The sequence below is a fragment of the Papaver somniferum genome, chromosome 1, assembly GCF_003573695.1.
Source record: "Papaver somniferum cultivar HN1 chromosome 1, ASM357369v1, whole genome shotgun sequence".
NCBI lineage: Eukaryota > Viridiplantae > Streptophyta > Magnoliopsida > Ranunculales > Papaveraceae > Papaver > Papaver somniferum.
Window position 1 is genome coordinate 176162243 of NC_039358.1, and position 2529 is coordinate 176164771.

The window sequence follows — 2529 nt, forward strand, 5'->3', positions numbered from 1 at the left end:
GACTGAACAGAAAAGTTCCAGGCCAAAGCCTTTGCATAGGCCAAAAACTCTATTACAGACTTCATTCAACACTTATTCTAAACAACCACAATATCAATAACAATACAGTAAAAACAATCAACATCTAAAATTCCCAACACTACACTTTCTTAAATCAAACTTCATAGCTCATTTACAAATGATAGATTAGCTTACCTGCAACAGCAAGCTTCCACTAAAACCATCACATACACTCAATGCTCCTTGCTTCAGTTAAACCAGCCATTCAATTCACTGGATTTTAGTTTACATCAGCACTTCAAATTACAGTTCCAACTCCAATTCTTTTATCACCAACAATATTACTACCACTTCCATTATCTCTATAACTTATAAAACCACCACCACCATTATCTTTCTTACAATCTATACTCCACCTCTATCTCCATAAATTCCACAAACCTGCAATTGTAATTCAAGCTCAACAATCTACAATTACATCTATAACAAACCACACAGTCCAACTTCCTTTAATTATAACAATTGTGACATTACCATTGCAAAACCAGTTCCCTGTAATTCAACACACATCTACACCATGACCAGAGCTTCATTCCATACTCATCTCGCAAACACAATTCAATTAATAATCACAAACAAATGATCAAGGAAAGTGGAAGACTTTACCAAATCAATTCAGGGAAAACAATTACCTCAATTCTTATTCAGATACACCCATCCACCAAATTCATCACAACTCCCTGCGAACCAGAACAAACCTCAATTCACTATTACATCTTTGTCACCAAGTTCATCCTCAACTTGAACCCAAACCGTAATACTTCATAGATGCTCAACCCCCATCTGATTCAGATTCATTCAATACTAGTCTATCCATGTTCCATCTCTATCCAACCTCCTCAAGAAAACCCTAATTTCTCTCAAATCTTCACTAAAATAGTAATTTGACTACTGATTCTTTTTTATGATTCAATTAACATAAAACCCATCAGCAATTACTCAATAACATCCTCAAATCAAACCTTCGTCAGCTCCTAAACAGAAACCCTGACTCGCTGATTCAATCCTCAAACAACTTCATATCATTCAATTAAACATAAACCCATCTCAATTCCTTCTCCTAAAACACTAACTCCATCTCTTAATTCATCTCTAAGCTTTTCGTATAAACCCTAACCTCTAATTCAAATCTTCCTTCGAGTCTGAACCAACAACAAACAACGAACCATCACTATCAAATATTCCATGATCTTCTCCACCTCCTATCGATCACAAAGCTTCCTTTTAATCTCTCAATCGCACGCAGAAGAAGAAGAACAAGAGAAAGAGAAAGAACTGAGAAGAAGAAGAAAGAAGAAAAGAACGAGAAAATGATTTCTCTTCGGTTCGGCTAGGGGATAAGACCAAGGCAAAAATACCGAAACGCCCAGAATATTGGATAAGGGAAGCCAGGTCGGTTCAAACAGAAAGAGACGAATTTTCCCTCCAAAGCAATCTGATGATATCTTCTTCGCCCGGAATCCGAATGACACGTTCGAGTAGTCCATACCACGTAACTTTTCGAGATCTATCTAATGATACTAGTTTCGTATCTAGATTCTTGTTAGATTAATTCCTATTAATTAACGTCCGTGTTAAACTAATCGAGTTATTAGCGGCTTAGTCATCTCTTGATCGTTACTTGACCGGTCTAATAGCGTTGACGAGCTTGAGGGTCCTTACATGGTCGGTCCCTCCCTCACTCATGACATATTTTCAGCAATTCATCAATTGACGAACAATTGATCAAAAATTAGGGTTTTGAACAAACGCTCCACAAATCATCATTCTGAGCAAGTTCAAACACTAATAAATTCATGTTGATCCAACAATCAACATCTGTATTAATTATATAATTGTTTATGGGTGAAAAATATTTTTGCTGGTTTTGGTAATTTGGGGTGTGTGGATGAGAAATGAATCTAAACCCTAAACAAATGCACTGCACGGGAGTGCTTTTGATTCGAGAAATCAATCTGTATAATTCTGGCCTAAACCAAGAAATGGTCGTTCCATATACTTGCTTCGGTCACAAAGTGAAGGATATGGGGTTGATCTTAGGGAGGAAAGCGAAGGTGTTGAGATTGTGAAGGTGTTGGCTGTATATGACTTGTATCAGAAAGCTGAGCTGGCTTGTAGAATGTAAGCTATCAGTTCTGGTGTTGGAATACGTTGTATCAACACTTGATTTCTGTCTTGTCTGTTTTTTGGAAATAGGGAGGAGAACCTATTATACAAGTCATTGAGCCTAACCCACGTCTCTCATGGGAAGTGGAGGAAGTGGAGTGATGGAGTAACGGAGTTGTGTGTTAGTGTCACACGACCAGTCTTGCCCACTTCTCCATCATCACTAACCGTCCATGTCTTCCTGACACGTTCTTGTGATGGTGCGTTGCATGCTGCACGCTGTAAACCGCCAGACCAATACCCCAGTATGTATCCCCCAGTTTGTGACATGCTTGATGTCTCGAATGTGTGGATGTGGGACCC

The 2529-nt window shown here is 38.4% G+C and overlaps 1 long non-coding RNA gene across 1 annotated transcript; it reads right to left on the reverse strand.

The window, feature by feature from the left end:
• LOC113308698 lies at nucleotides 1-1364 on the reverse strand. Its single transcript, XR_003339990.1, has 2 exons — nucleotides 535-1364; nucleotides 1-441 (listed from the first exon to the last, which is right to left on the reverse strand). It is a non-coding gene; the product is annotated as an uncharacterized LOC113308698 (long non-coding RNA).
• Between the last annotated feature and the right edge of the window lie 1165 nt (nucleotides 1365-2529).